The sequence below is a fragment of the Salmo salar genome, chromosome 25, assembly GCF_965601325.2.
Source record: "Salmo salar chromosome 25, fSalSal1, whole genome shotgun sequence".
Lineage (NCBI taxonomy): Eukaryota > Metazoa > Chordata > Actinopteri > Salmoniformes > Salmonidae > Salmo > Salmo salar.
Window position 1 is genome coordinate 13038071 of NC_138315.1, and position 16930 is coordinate 13055000.

General features: G+C 40.3%; 1 pseudogene; it reads left to right on the forward strand.

Moving 5' to 3' along the window:
• The window catches only part of LOC106586077 (glycerol-3-phosphate dehydrogenase, mitochondrial-like), a 72430-nt pseudogene that overhangs the window by 32083 nt on the left and 23417 nt on the right, over positions 1-16930 (forward strand).

A 16930-nucleotide genomic window follows, 5' to 3' on the forward strand; every position in this document is an offset into this window, starting at 1 on the left:
AACACCATGGGCCCACTCAGCCATCATACCGCTCAGGAAGGAGACGCGTTCTGTCTCCTAGAGATGAACGTACTTTGGTGCAAAAAGTGCAAATCAATCCCAGAACAACAGCAAAGGACCTTGTGAAGATGCTGGAGGAAACAGGTACAAAAGTATCTATATCCACAGTAAAATGAGTCCTATATCAACATAACCTGAAAGGCCGCTCAGCAAGGAAGAAGCCACTGCTCCAAAACCGCCATAAAAAAAGCCAGACTACAATTTGCAACTGCACATGGGAACAAAGATCATACTTTTTGAAGAAATGTCCTCTGGTCTGATGAAACAAAAATAGAACTGTTTGGCTATAATGACCATTGTTATGTTTGGAGGAAGCTTGCAAGCCAAAGAACACCATCCCAACCGTGAAGCACGGGGGTGGCAGCATCATGTTGTGGGGGTGCTTTGCTGCAGGAGGGACTGGTGCACTTCACACAATAGATGGCATCATGAGGAGGGAAATATATGTGGATATATTGAAGCAACATCTCAAGACATCAGTCAGGAAGTTAAAGCTTGGTCACAAATGGGTCTTCCAAATGGACATACTTCCAAAGTTGTGGCAAAATGTCTTAAGGACAACAAAGTCAAGGTATTGGAGTGGCCATCACAAGCTCTGACCTCAATCCTATAGAAAATTTGTGGGCAGAACTGAAAAAGCATGTGTGAGCAAGGCGGCCTACAAACCTGATTCAGTTACACCAGCTTTGTCAGGAGGAATGGGCCAAAATTCACCCAACATATTGTGGGAAGCTTGTGGAAGGCTACCCGAAACATTTGATCCAAGTTAAACAATTTAAAGGTAATGCTACCAAATACTAATTGAGTGTATGTAAACTTCTGACCCACTGGGAATGTGATGAAAGAAATAAAAGCTGAAATAAATCATTCTCTCTACTATTATTCTGACATTTCATTCTTACAATAAAGTGGTGATCCTAACTGACCTAAAACAGGGAATTCTTACTAGGATTAAATGTCAGGAATTTTGAAAAACAGAGTTTAAATGTATTTGGCTAAGGTGTATGTAAACTTCCTTCTTCAACTGCATAGTATACTTCAGATATACTAGAAAAGTGCATCTCATATTTGAAGTATATTATTTTGTTTTATATTTAACTATACTTGAGTGTGTATTAAAAAAAAAATGTTGTCGCTAGCTAACAAGATCTCATCTTAGAAAACATGTCATGGTCTCTGCCTAGAAACCTCCTCTGACTATTATTTAAGCCGTTACTGGAGGGACAGCACAGCGCATGAACAAGGCTTGGAGATACAGGAGTTGGCAGCCCACAGGACCACTGGGAACCAGGGCTATATGTGCGTTCATTTCCACCTCTCAAAACGTAGGCTACTTCTAATAAAATTAACAAAGCAGTCGCTAGTTTAGCTAGCTAGCAACTGTAATGAATAGCTAGATGCAGATATTTCAGAAACTGCAAATCTAATGTGCCATTCTAATAATTGAAGGGCCGGATGCCGCTTGTAATAGACTTGAGGTCCCTCGTCTCTGGGCTACTGTATTGTGGGGGCAGTATTGACAACAGAAATGCTATGGCCATTTCAATCTATCAATAACTAGCAATATGTAGTTCAAAAAGAGGTAGTCCAACTTTGGCTGCCTGTCATGTTCCAGAACGCCTAAATGAGTTTATGATGAATTTTTCAACTGTGATTATTATCCAATAAAGTAGGTAAGCTTATCCACCAATTAAGCTCCCGACTGTGCATGCACGCATTGCATGATCAACGTTGCAAATGTGATGCACAAGTCATTGATCATATAGGCCTGTCGCATATGTGGATGCTCATAATAGAGCTGTATTTTTATTTCTAGAATCAGATACCTATATGAATGAATAGGAAATTCCATCTAAATTCTGGTTTCAGGCAATGTCCTATCGATTTCATTACAAATATTTACCCTTTTCACGGTTACTTCTATGGTCTCTGGTACAGTAATATGCTGCAGTTGATTGACTGGTTCCCGAGTGACATCAAAGTCCATTGTTTCAGAACGCCAAACGTCCAGAACGTTCAAAAGTACTTTGCAAACCCTTGGTTTAAAATTCAAATTGTGTTTTTTATTTTTTTGCAATCAAATGTTAATAAATAAACTGAATAACAATAATATGGTGTCTGGTGAAGGGTTTCCTTATCCCAGACCCCTTGTTTCATATACACCCTTTAACTCAAGTATATTACAGGTAGTGTGGTAATAACGCCATATTAACACAAGTATATTACAGGTAGTGTGGTAATAACACCATATTAACAAGTCTATTATAGGTAGTGTGGTAATAACACAATATTATCACAAGTCTATTACAGGTAGTGTGGTAATAACACAATATTAACACAAGTATATTACAGGTAGTGTGGTAACACAATATTAACACAAGTATATTACAGGTAGTGTGGTAATAACACCATATTAACACAAGTCTATTACAGGTAGTGTGGTAATAACACAATATTAACACAAGTTTATTACAGCTAGTGTGGTAATAAGGCAATATTAACACAAGTATATTACAGGTAGTGTGGTAATAAGGCAATATTAACACAAGTATATTACAGGTAGTGTGGTAATAACGCCATATTAACAAGTCTATTATAGGTAGTGTGGTAATAACACAATATTATCACAAGTCTATTACAGGTAGTGTGGTAATAACACAATATTAACACAAGTTTATTACAGGTAGTGTGGTAATAAGGCAATATTAACACAAGTATATTACAGGTAGTGTGGTAATAAGGCAATATTAACACAAGTATATTACAGGTAGTGTGGTAATAACGCCATATTAACAAGTCTATTATAGGTAGTGTGGTAATAACACAATATTATCACAAGTCTATTACAGGTAGTGTGGTAATAACACAATATTAACACAAGTTTATTACAGGTAGTGTGGTAATAAGGCAATATTAACACAAGTATATTACAGGTAGTGTGGTAATAACGCAATATTAACACCAGTATATTACAGGTAGTGTGGTAATAACGCCATATTAACACAAGTATATTACAGGTAGTGTGGTAATAACACCATTTGAATCCTTGTCTAGGTGGGAATTGGACAACATATCGCTCCATGGTGGAGGAGACCCTGGATGCTGCAGTCAAGGCCCATAACCTTTCTGCTGGCCCCAGTAAGACAGCGGGGCTGATGCTAGAGGGAGCTAAAGACTGGAGTCCTACCATGTACAGTCGCCTGGTACAGGACTACGGGATGAAGGTGGAGGTGGGCACAACAACTAGTAGCTGCACGGTTGCAAAATTCCGGTAACTTCCTAAAATTCCCAGGTGTTCCATAAATTCCATATGGAAGATGCTCCATATCAGGAAGGAATAAGCAGAAAATCCATAATCCTCTAACCAGGATTTCTGGGAAACCTGGGAATTTGGCTTACCGGAAATGACAACCTTAAGTAAACGCCCCTTTTTCAGGACCCTGTCTTTCAAAGATAATTCGTAAAAATCCAAATAACTTCACAGATCTTCATTGTAAAGGGTTTAAACACTGTTTCCCATGCTTGTTCAATGAACCATAAACAATTCATGAAAATGCACCCGTGGAACGGTCGTTAAGACACTAACAGCTTACGGTAGGCAATTAAGGTCACAGTTCTGAAAACTTAGGACACTAAAGAGGCCTTTCTACTGAATCTGAAAAACACCAAAAGAAAGATGCCCAAGGTCCCTGCTCATCTGCGTGAACGTGCCTTGGGCATGCTGCAAGGAGGCATGAGGACTGCAGATGTGGCCAGGGAAAGAAAATGGCAATGTCCGTACTGTGAGACGCCTAAGACAGTGCTACAGGGAGACAGGATGGACAGCAGATCGTCCTCGCAGTGGCAGACCACGTGTAACAACACCTGCACAGGATCGGTACATCCGAACATCACACCTGCGGGACAGGTACCGGATGGCAACAACAACTGCCCGAGTTACACCAGGAACGCACGATCCCTCCATCAGTGCTCAGACTGTCCGCAATAGACTGAGAGAGGCTGGACTTAGGGCTTGTAGGCCTGTTGTAAGGCAGGTCCTCACCAGACATCACCGGCAACAATGTCGCCAATGGGCACAAACTCACCGTCACTGGACCAGACCGGACTGGCAAAAAGTGCTCTTCACTGACGAGCCACGGTTTTGTCTCACCAGGGGTGATGGTCGGATTTGCGTTTATCATCGAAGGAATGAGTGTTACACCAAGGCCTGTACTCTGGAAAGGGATCAATTTGGAGGTAGAGGGTCCGTCATGGTCTGGGGCGGTGTGTCACAGCATCATCGGACTGAGCTTGGGGTCATTGCAGGCAATCTCAACGCTGTGCGTGACAGGGAAGACATCCTCCTCCCTCATGTGGTACCCTTCCTGCAGGCTCATCCTGACATTTACATTTACATTTTAGTCATTTAGCAGACGCTCTTATCCAGAGCGACTTACAGTAGTGAATGCATACATTTCATTTCATACATTTTTTTTCTGTGCTGTCCCCCCGTGGGAATCGAACCCACAACCCTGGCGTTGCAAACACCATGCTCTACCAACTGAGCTACAGGGAAGACACGGGGGGACATGACCCTCCAGCATGACAATGCCACCAGCCATACTGCTCGTTCTGTGCGTGATTTCCTGCAAGACAGGAATGTCAGTGTTCTGCCATGGCCAGCGAAGAGCCCGGATCTCAATCCCATTGAGCACGTCTGGGACCTGTTGGATCGGAGGGTGAGGGCTAGGGCCGTTCCCCCCAGAAATGTCCGGAAACTTGCAGGTGCCTTGGTGGAAGAGTGGGGTAACATCTCACAGCAAGAACAGGCAAATCTGGTGCAGTCCATGAGGAGGAGATGCACTGCAGTACTTAATGCAGCTGGTGGCCACACTAGATACTGACTGTTACTTTTGATTTTGAACCCCCCCTTTGTTCAGGGACACATTATTCCATTTCTGTTGGCCACATGTCTGTTGAACTTGTTCAGTTTATGTCTCAGTTGTTGAATCTTGTTATGTTCATACAGATATTTACACATGTTAAGTTTGCTGAAAATAAACGCAGTTGACAGTGAGAGGACGTTTCTTTTTTGCTGAGTTTAGTTGAAATGATTAATTGAGGTGCCAACTTTAAAGTACGGCCTGCCATAATTGTATGACATCAATTTGTAGCACTATACTAATGAATAGTCAGGACCATTTGTAAAGCTAAATTGCATGGCTCCCTAAATACATAAATCCAGACAATCCCGGAAGCTGGTGTCAAATGAAAATGATGCCATCAGTTCACTGACATCTCAATGTGTTCATCATCCCCAATGAGTGAATTAAACATCGGTGCTTTCAGCACAGTAGATTAGAGGTGCTAACAGTGCAGCTTGCTCTCTCTCTGTCACTGCATCACTCAGGCTCTGTACTCCTGACAATACACTCACATCTGCAGGACAGTCCAGGCCATGTTAGACTTCAAATGAACTGTACAATGACCTGCAAATGACAAGCCGAGAGAGTTGCAGCCCCTTGTGACTTAGTGTGAATGAGTTTTAACCCTTCGTTAGCGAGGAAGAGGGGAGAAAGCATAGTCTATGATCCTGATGTTGCCGGAATGTTTAAAAAGGTCAATATGCTGATATTTTTTGACAGCATGTGACCTTTAGTTAAAAAAGTAGCAAAACCGGTTGAATTGAAATAACTTCTTCTTTGTTTAGTTCTGGCACATAATGTATCATAGTCAAAGCATGCTGTCTCCTCTGCAGCCATCTCCCAATGAGTGACTCGACTGTTAATACATCGTATTGATCTCATATCAAAAGGTGCTATTTAAATGCAACAGATTTCCCAGGGACCATTGGCCCATTCTGTTTGGATTTGAACTGAATTGCAAATGTGTCTGTGATGTCCAGGTGGCCCAACATCTGGCCTCTACTAGGCTTCGTGGAGTTGCCAGCAACCGGATGCTTCCAGTTTTCAGGAATTCAGCTAATTCAACCTAGCTTCCTTTTCCCGCTGAAAAACGGATGTAGGAACTCCGCTCAAGCGTTTTCTTTTATGCCTGCTATGTTAGGTTAGGCCTCTACCTACGGAGGGAGGGCCTACGAGGTCGCCGAAATGGCCCATGTCACCGGCAAGGGATGGCCCTTCGTGCGCAAGCACCTTGTATCTAAATTCCCATACATTGAGATTGAGGTTTGTATATACATCATATCTAGGGTTGCATAATCCCGGTAGTTTTCTCAAAATTCCCAACCGGGATTTCTGGAAAACCTGGGAATTTAGGAAACGTTACCAGAGTTAACTTCAAATCAACAGAGCAGAACAGTGAATAAGTGAATGACAAGAGGTGCATTAAGAACATGTATAGACTAAGCCTTATATTTTCTAGTTCCAGAATTCCATTAAAGAGTATGTATCCACGGCCATATTGTTTCCAGATCCAGTATGCCATCAAAGAGTATGCATGCACAGTCATCGATGTGATCGTCATGCACACATGGCTGGGCTTCCTGAACGTGTAAGCGGCCGAGGAGGCCCTCCCAAGCATTGTAGGCATCATGGGAAAACAGCTGGTGTGGAGCGAGCAATGAAAGAGGGTGAGCTGCACCACTATTTTGTCTATTGCACAGTATATTGTAGGGATGGGTTAAGAAGGAAAGACGTGGTTTGAGTGGAGTGTTGTCTGTGAGATAGGGTTGCAAAATTCCAGTAACTTTTCCAAAATTCCCAACATTCCGGAAATCCTGGTTAGAGGATTCCCAGTTATTAAAAAAAAAAATTCTACATTGTAGAATAATAGTGAAGACATCAAAACTATGAAATAACACATAGTAACCAAATAGTAACCAAAAAAGTGTTAAACAAATATATATATTTTATATTTGAGATTCTCCACTCATGAAGCTGGTTGAGAGAATGCCACGAATGTTCAAATCTGTCATCAAGGCAAAGGGTAGCTACTTTGAAAAATCTCAAATATAAAATATACTTTGATTTGTTTACCACTTTTTTGGTTACTACATGAATCCATATGTGTTATTTCATAGTTTTGATGTCTTCACTATTATTCTACAATGTAGAAAATAGTAAAAATAAAGAAAAAGCATTGAATGAGTAGGTTTGTCAAAATTTTGGACTGTTACTGTAGTTGTCTGTAATTATGGGTAGAGCAGACATTTCCATGTTTATTTTGAGCTGCACATGTGACATAAATCCACCATTCCTATTTAGAATATAATTTACAAAGATAACTTTTTTTTTTTACATTGAATGTTTTTTATCAATTCCCAAATCAGGATTCCTGTAATCTTGGGAATTATGGGATAGTTAGTGGAATTTTGCAACCCTATCTCACACTCAAACCACCAAGTCTTTCCTTCTTAAACCATTCCTACAATTCACTGTACAATAGATATGTGAAAAACAATCCTATTGACTGCCATTCCCAGTATCTCTCTCCCATTCACCCACTGATATTCCTGCTCAGATATTCCCGCACATGCATTTGATCAACCTCACATTAACCCGGATACGTTTGATCTTTAAAAGGCCATTAATTGGCTTTGGTCATTACCATAGGTTAATTACTGAGATTTGCTCTGTGCTGTTACTACATTCACACTGTAATCATATGCATCTAACAAAAGCCATTCACTACTTGGGTATCCACTAAATAGGTATTGTGTTGATATTTCTATTCCAGTCTAGGTTTTGTTTGTATTAGGCTATTAATAGAGAAACACCTAACTAGACCTTGGCTACTGTTTGATTCTCATGGATTCAGATGGGGCCTCACCCTTCCTCTAATTCTACTCCTGCCGTAGGACCACTGAACCTTTAGCCCAGTTGTGGAGTGATTGTTGTCTGCATTCCTCAGAGCACCTTTACCAATCCACGACCAAGTCAAACTAAAAGCTAACCGGTATTGAACGTGAAAGTATTCATTCACACCTATGGGTAACTGACCCGTTTTGACTGTAATTATGGATTCAGGTGTAGCTACTAGCTACAGTATTTGTGGTAGATTTCAGCCTACCTGTTTGTACAGTATGTGAGTGTCTGAGTGTCTGCTATGTGATGAATGTGTGCTCGTGTGTGTCAGTAGTGCTGGTGCTGCTGTGATTAATGTCTTGTCTTCTAATGGCCCTTCACCTTCATGTTATGTGTACTTCCTGTAGGAGGAGTTAGCTGCAGCCAAACAGTTTGTGTACTATGAGATTGGCCTTGCTCTGAGCAGCTGACCGGCACCCTCACTCCTGCTTTGGTGGACAAGTAAGAAAGACAGGCTGGCGGACAAGTAAGACAGACAGGCTGGCGGACAAGTAAGACAGACAGGCTGGTGGACAAGTAAGACAGACACTCTGCTCTCAACACAAATGTGACTTCCTTCCGGAGACCGGGGTTCAAGCCCTCAACACAAATGTAACTAAAGTCTAAATAAAGCCTGAAATTATATTTTGGGGGAAAAAGACACAGGCTGAAAAGAGGACTCCTCCACACTACTGTCCCCTTCTCCTTCCCTGTCTCTCTTAGAGGTCTAGCCTTGCGCAGCGCCAACTGCCACCTACCACTTCATTTCTTCTCTCAGCAGGTATATGAAAAGGTTCCAGAAGTTTGACAAAGAAAATAAGGGCTCCGTCACAACACCGTGGATGTTCAGCGGGTATTAGAGGTAACGAACAATCATCAGTCTCATTTTGCATTTCCCTTTGTTCTCTCTTCTGAAGTGTGTGTGTGTGTGTGTGTGTGTGTGTGTGTGTGTGTGTGTGTGTGTGTGTGTGTGTGTGTGTGTATATTTAGTAGTGGGCCGCCATGCAGCGCTGCTCTGACGATCCTCTTTTAGCTCAGTAACCATGACACTCCGTCTCTGTCACGCGACAACAGCGCTCCCTCCAACTGATCTCAGACATGAGGAGCAGGTGGGCTAATTATGAGCATTATTTGACATAGCATTGTCAAGTGATGTTTGAAGTATTATTCAGGCCCTTCAACATAAGGTAACGGTCATATGCATTGGAATGTGCCATTGTAATCTTTGGACCCAAAACAACTTTAAAATGGTCAAAAAAAAATGATATAATGGTGATAACAACAACAGAATTTGCCATGCACAAGTGAATTATCAGGTGTTGATTATCATCGATTGCCATTGCGATGTTAGTAGAAGCTCCTGCAGTTTGAACGGCATGTTGTGGAAAACGCTCAAGTAGAGTTTGGTTTGAAACCCACTGGGGTATAACTGTCGGGAGTGTTTAATGTAGGTGCCTGTCGTTAATCCCAACCTATTCACATCCGTTCCATTGAAAGTGTATGGATTAGCTGTATATAAAGATTCATCTGGCAACAGGCCTCTGTAAGAGACCCCTCTTTCTCTCTACTAATTGAGCTGTGGGTTGGCTGTGGGGGTTGTGTGGGAGTTTCTGTCAACACAATATCTAAATTAAATGTGTTTCGTTGCTAGGGAGCAAATACCGGGGTGACATATTCATAAGAAGCCTCGTCTCAGATATGATATGAATATACTGGATGTGTGTCACTCGGGATATTACCGTAGCTGAAGTGACTTGATGAGACCATGGCCGCGTCCCAAATGGCAACCTTTTCAGCCCCATTGGCCCTGGTCAAAAGGAGTGCACTATAAAGGGAATAGGGTGCCGTTTGGGATGCGGCCATGTGGGTCGTAGCTCTGGTGTTTGAGATGGAGACACAGCAACTGCACCAGGCTACTGATGTCGGTTCTAAACTATGTTTCCTTTGTTTCAGAGTATCAATGTCTACATAGATGCAGACACACTCCAGGAAATTCTGAATGAAGTTGACCTCAATGAAAATGGTGGAATTTAACAAATTCTTGCAGGTACAGTATGTGTATTTTGTCCGATTATAATCATTTCTGTGTTGGGTGTTTTGTGTTAAAAATCTCTTAAATCCCAAATCCCTGCAACTAATATATTTTTTGTCTCTCTATATATGTTTTCTCTATCCTAAAAGATGTCCACTCTAAAAAACAATATACATTTTTATGTTTTCTGTAGTGCATAATAGTTCATGGTTTGAATAGATGTGTGTGCCTGCATATACACGCATCCATGTGTGTGTGTGTGTGTGTGTGTGTGCATGTATACGTGTATACGTGTGTGTCTGTTAGAGAGAGTGAAGTGCACACACACACACACACACAAATGTGCTCCCTCCCTCTTCTCTCCTCTCCTCTTGACACTGCCAGGCTTCTCCTGCTCGGTGACAATGATGAATGCAGAACATGAGACACATTAATGCAGGGGATTCTGGTCAATGTCAGCCCTTTCTTCACTGTGTCAAGTTAAACAAACAAGATCAAGGCAAAGGGAATGGTAATTGTCCCTCAAGAGATAAGAGACGTGCTATGAAGGCCCGTTATGGGGATCCTCCTCCATGTTAGTCCTAAACATGGTCAGACTTCCTCTGCCACTAGGCTCTGGGATGGAAAGTTCACTTTACCACCGCTGAGGACCCTGCTCTTAGAAACAATGTTCCGTATTCACAAAGTGTCTCAGAGTACGAGTGCTGGTCTAGGATCAACTTCCCCCTGTCCATGTCATCTTATTCATTATGATTTTAAAGGCACAACTGATCCTAGATCAGCACTCCTACTCTTAGACGCTTAGGGCCTGATTCAGATTTAGGAAATCTATTCCTTTTTATGTGTTTTGATTTAAGCACTTCTCAGTAGTTGACATTCAGATTTCCCGTATGCAGGTGCATAATGGGCTTTGCAGATGTGCGCGCACTGAATACATTGAATTAAACTGCTGAAAACCAATTTTCTTGTGGAATATTCATTCAATAGGGGTTTCAGTACATTTATCTAAAGCCATCCCTGTAAATACGGTGTACCTTTTAATGATCATTTTATCGACAGACAGAAAGAAAGCCATCTAAATACATGGGTATTCGTCTCCATTTCACCACCAGTTGGTACATAAAAAAAAACTCAGATCTTGTAGATTATTTAGTGTTAGGAAAGTATTTATGAATCATACATAAACGGGGTTGGCGAGCCTGTACGCATGAAATATATTGATGAATTAAAAATACAATGGTTTGCCAAAAGTTTCCATATTCAATTGTTCAATCCATGAAATATTGGAAGGTGAGAAAAGTGTACAATAGGGGTTGAACAATAAACCTAGAAATCTACCCTAATCCTGACTAATCACTGAACTGTGATGAAACCAGTCCAGTCGTCGTGAACCGTGCGCCAGGCTCAAGGTTTAAACTGCTATCTAATGTCTGTGTTCCATAATGTTTCAAGTGGGCTACATGCCCCAAATGATTGCCCAACTTGTAATACGTTAGCCTAATATGATCCACTATTGCTAGCGACTCTAACGAATGAAATTATGCAAAATGTAGACTACACTTTAGTCAACGCACTAAAGTGAGAGTTATTACGGGGCGGCAGGCTAGAGCGTTGGGCCAGTAACCGAAAGGTTGCTGGATCGAATACCCGAGCTGACCAGGTAAAAATATGTAGTTCTGCCCCTGAACAAGGCAGTTAACCCACTGTTCCCCCGGTAGGCCGTCGTTGTAAATAAGGATTTGTTCTTAACTGACTTGCCTAGTTAAATAAATGTATGAATGTGGGTATTTCTGACAGTGGCTACCGAAAGTCGCTAATATTTAATATGATAGAAATTGTATTATTTATTTTTTAAGTCAGCACATATAATTTAAAACATTCTAGAGTGCATAAATCAATTTGGTAGGTTCGGGCGCTACTTCCAGTGCCCACAGGTTTCCATAGGCTACAGCCTTGGCTTGAGGCTCCAAATTTCAGCCCAACAAATTCTGATGCCATAGGCTTACAATTACAATTCTGAATAAATACAGCTATTTACTGTATACGTACGTCACTGTGGAAAAGAGGCTAAAATACCTGTCCATGTTGACATGCTTTTCAGTTTGCTGAAATATGACTGGTTTCACGTTTGTCTCCAGCGATCACAAAATAGATCTCAAACAATTGTCATTTCTATTTACGATCCCCTTCGCCAAACAGATTACTCATTTACCTAGCTCTTATCAATAGTTCTTATCAATTCATAAATTACAATGCATCGAGATTGGTGTTATTTTGATCAGGAAAAAAATGTAGTCTAGGTTTTTCCACTTGGAACCTACAGGTTGCTTGACCTTATTCATCGTTTCCTTACACTTGAAGGTGGTGGAATCATGAAGGCATTAAGTCAAGGTCAGAATATGGCGTATCTGTAGACACACCTCCGCCCCACCTCCATTTCTTTGATCTTGCTGGCGTTGGCTTTTTCCCATGCATAAGTTCAAGGTCAGAAAACAGATAGAGAGAAAAGTGCATAAGAAGGGAATGAAGTCCCATTTGCACGTGCGTAACTCAGGTCTGAATTTCCCCCTTAATGAATATAGGCCAATGTCCATATTGCTCTTAGAAGAGGGGGTTGTCTCATACCAGAGACAGGGAAGCATTTGCATGTTCTATAAACATCACATTGACTTCGCTCGGCGTATTAAGGAGGATTTAATTTGAGGTTGAGGTGACATGACTTGTCTGAGCCCTTTGTTCCATGTGTCAGACGCGTGAACTTTTCGTGACGTCTTAAGAGCACATGCACTCTCTGTTGAAATCCAATGAATTAGGAGAAAGAATGGAACTCTTTACATTAGGCTGTTATACTAAATATGAAACTCATCAATACCATCAACTGGATGTTCATTTAGTAAGGATCATGCTGTGTGCTTGGAATCAAAGAAAATACAACTCAAACTGAATACCCATATTCATAAAGCAGTGCTGATTTAGGATCAGTTTGGCCTTTTTGATCACAATGAATATGATTATATGGATAGGGAGATCAGCCTTCCTCCTCGGACGCTTGACACATACAGCCCACGGACAAAATCATTTGTAAGATTGATTGACTCGTACTTTTTTTTGTGGAAGAACCATTTATTTCCTGGTTTTCTAGTGTCGGATTAGTGTCCAGTGGCTGAAGGTTCTGTATATGGTGGTATGGTCTTCCTCACTTAAAGCCTGAGCTGACTTACAACCAGGATGTCTGGCGAGCTGAACATGTTCTAGCATGATAATGACTCAGAGAGAGTCTCTCACTCTCTCTCTCCCACTCGCTCTCCATCCCACTCGCTCTCCATCCCACTCGCTCTCCATCCCACTCCCACTCTGAGATGCATCGTACACAGGGCCACGCTCCAGCCTCGTCAGCCACATCTGTATGTGCTTTAAACAAATCCCTCGGACTTGTATGTTGCCATGCCATACATGTCGGATGGTATTATATCATGAGTGTAATGTATGACGTGACAAATGAAGTCTGAAGGGTTGGTTAAAGCACGTCCTGTATAGCAGTATACAGACCTGGGGACCTGGGGACCAACTCTTACTGAACTCTTACTGAACTTACCGTATGTCTTCCATTGGAGTTTCTCTGCTGATACACATACGTAGCTGATGCCTCGCCTCGAATGTTACAAACTTGCTTCGGGTTATGCTTGATAGTTGTTTTAATTATTCATTGAGATATGAAATGACTTATTTATTTCAATGTGTCTATTTATATGCGTATTTAGACATTGTTTGTGAATGTTTCCTAATGTATGCCTTTACCGTTATTTTTAACATTCTCTCAGGGCACACAACTGAATGTTGAATACAAAGTAATGTGCAGCGTATGTTGACGACTTGAATTGTGTAGCGTACTACTGTGCCCTTTTCTACATTTTAGATACTGAAAATCAAAAGGTAGGCGTTTTCATACAAAATAGTGTATGCTGGGTATTGTAATTTTGGACCGCGCTTTTGTAAAATTCTATGGTTTACATTATGTAATACAATGTAACTGTTCTATTCGATGCAAGGCTTAATTGGAAATGATAGATGTAAATGGCAGTGAGTGAAACATGCTGTGTTTTATCCCTTTCAAATAGACTCTAAATGCTAGATTTGTATTATATTAATTTAGTCGACATCAAATCTGAAACAAATCAACAGTAAGCAAGTTTAAATATTCCACAGTAGGTATGTAGATGTGATTGGTTCCTGGAAACGTTATTGTCTTGCATGATTTTATTATGCTGAATGGGATTAAGTGTTGTATTTGATGCTGGCTTTTAATTTCTGTATCTGTCTGTGCACTTGGTGTTTTTATGACTTAATTTATTACTTGTGGTTTGTCTGGTAAGCCACTTGCATTTATAGAGTAATAAGGGAATGTATTTAATGTGCCTTGCTTTCAGATCCAGTGCGAATTGAGAGCATGAATCAACAGAGTTGATTAAACCATACTCTCCCTGGCTTTTAAGCGTGCTTAATTTCACAGTAACTATAAATAAAGCAATTATTTTCTCATGTACACTGTTAAAGTAAAGATTTCATGTGTTTGCCACTAGTACGCCAATTGTTTATGAGGGCAGTTTCAAAGAGTTACATCTCTGACTGTCAATTCTTAATTAATCCACTTTGAAAGTTGACTAGAGAGCATGAGACCAATTCACTGAGACCATGGTTGTTGTTTTCATTTGTATGAATAAAGCTCACGTTATTAGGGAATTGTTCTTAGACTACATCGATGGGAAATGTAAGGGTTAAACGCAGGGAGTTACAATACATACTTCTGTTGGGCCTAATCTACAGATTGTTTCTCGCCAGCCATGCGGGTATTATGCAACGCTAACTCGTCAAAAGCACGACAACAGTGCTATTCTCAAGACATAGTATGTGGGAGGGCTTATCCGTTCCTCTACTGCCAACTCCAGCACATGAGGATACTTGATGTATGACTTGGATTTACTCTTTTATTCGGATGGTTGGATGGTCAATTGTTGTTCTTATGCTGTTGGGTGACGTTTTGTCTTAGCAATGGAATATAAATGGAGTTGCTGAAGGAAGCAACTGCTTTCAGCAATACGGACTCATTTGAATAAATAATGCTGGTAAATGAACCACTATCAAACCGCAACAGTTGTCAGTATTTCTTTTTTGTGAACAATTGTTTTTGTGTCACTTTATCAGTACAATCAATGAGAATAATAAAAAAATCTAAAAATCTTGTGTCTATTTCTTCCACTATGTTTTGTATTCCCTGATTCTAATAGAAACGTGTATCTGTTTCAATAGGAACAGGAGTGTCTCCTCTACTATATTTTTGTATACATTGTGGTCCAGTGACTGATTTTAATGTGGACCGCTAACAAGACTATTGATCCAGCTATCTGGCGAGACAAACATAGCTTGTGTAGTGCCAGTTAGATAGCTCAGTGAGAGAGAGATACTGGCCAGCGAGGAGATCTTTCTCTCATAAAAAAAGAAACATAAAAAGGTCAAATTAATGTCCATACATACAGTAGTTTTGCAAAATCCGTTAACTTTCCCCAAATTCCCAGTTTAAAAAAAAATCCTGGCTGGAAGATCCCAGTATCCAGAGGGAATAAGCAAGAAATTGGGAATTCTCCGACCAGGATTTCTGGAAAACTTGCCTTTGTTATAGGATTCACTTTTCTTTTTTTTTTTTTAATACAATCGAAAAATCTTAGCAGATTTCGGAACTTATTCTATAGGATTTTAGAAGTCCAATAGGACTGGTTCCAAAATCTGATAGGAATTTTCTATTTGATTCTTGAATTGGAATCCTATTGGATCCTATTATATAGAATCCTATAGGATAGATTCCGATAGGAATCCAATAGGACTGGTTCCAACATCTGATAGGATTTTTCAATTGAATTCATGTATTGGAATCCCTATGATTCACTACTATAGGATAGAATCTCATAGGAATCCAATTGTGCATAACAGTATTTTCTTACTCTGTAAATGGTGAAACTAGTGAGAAATATACAGTATCAGTCCAAAGTTTGGACACACATACTCATTCAAGGGTTTTTCTTTATTTGTACTATATTCTAAATTTTTTCTATATTCTACGTAGAATAATAGTGAAGACATCAAAACTATGAAATAACACATATGGAATCATGTAGTAACCAAAAAAGTGTTAAACAAATCAAAAAGTATTTTATATTTGAGATATTTCAAAGTAGCCACCCTTTGCCTTGATGACAGCTTTGCACACTCTTGGCATTCTATCAACCAGCTTCATGAGGTTGATAATGTTAGAAAACCTGAGATTCTCTGCACAGCCACAGCCTTGTGGTGAGTGTGGCTAATTAACACCGCGAGCTCATGCTAGCTGTGACATCATCAGTCACTCTTAAAGTGACAGGCTTTCTTACAGGTGAATAAAACAGAAATTAATGTGTTGTTGTTTCCGATAAACAAAAATGTTATAATTCATGTTGCTGTATTGTACTGGAACTAATGACAACAAACTACAAGTTAATGGGTTCAATTAAGAAAAAAGTTCCAATAGGATTCTGATAGAGGTGATACAAAATCATATAGGATTGTGAGAATCATATAGGGTCCAATAGGATTACTTTTGATTCCCAATAGGAAAGAAAGTAGTCCAACAGGATTCCAATAGGATTACTTTTGATTCCCAATAGGAAAAAAAGTATTCCAACAGGTTTCCAATACGATTCTGATACAGGTGACACAAAACCCTATATGACTGTGAGAATTGTATAGGATCCAATAGAATTACTTTTTGTTTCCAATTGGAAAAAAGTAGTCCAACAGGATTCCAATAGGATTTTGATGGCGGTGACAAAATCCTACAGGATTGTGAGAATCCTATAAGATTCTAATGGAAAAATCACTAATCCTATAGGATTTTTTTGACTAGGGTGGGGATTTGGGGGAAAGTTACCAGAATTTTGCAAGCAATCTTCCACCATTATAGTCTTAAAATACCAACACCTAAATGCCCATAGACATATAGCATACCACAGTTACTGAATGCCAT